The following is a 269-nucleotide window of genomic DNA, read 5'->3' on the forward strand; positions in this document are numbered from 1 at the left end:
TTCTCTGCCATGAGAAGCTAATGCACTATGACCACCAACAGGGCATAACCAAAAGCAGCAGTCAGGGAAGACTGCATGTTAAAAGGAAGCACAGTAAGTATTACAGATGGTAACATTATCTGTTAAAGCACATGGTCTTCTCAAAGTGCCAATGGATCTCTTTGTTACAAAAGAGTTGTGAATTGGCATTGGTAAGCCTGAACAGTGTCTAGAAAATTTCCTCAATCTTTTATCATTCTGTTTTCCTGTGATTTCGGCACTTTCAGGTA

This window comes from Phalacrocorax aristotelis, chromosome Z, assembly GCF_949628215.1.
Source record: "Phalacrocorax aristotelis chromosome Z, bGulAri2.1, whole genome shotgun sequence".
Taxonomy (NCBI): Eukaryota; Metazoa; Chordata; class Aves; order Suliformes; family Phalacrocoracidae; genus Phalacrocorax; species Phalacrocorax aristotelis.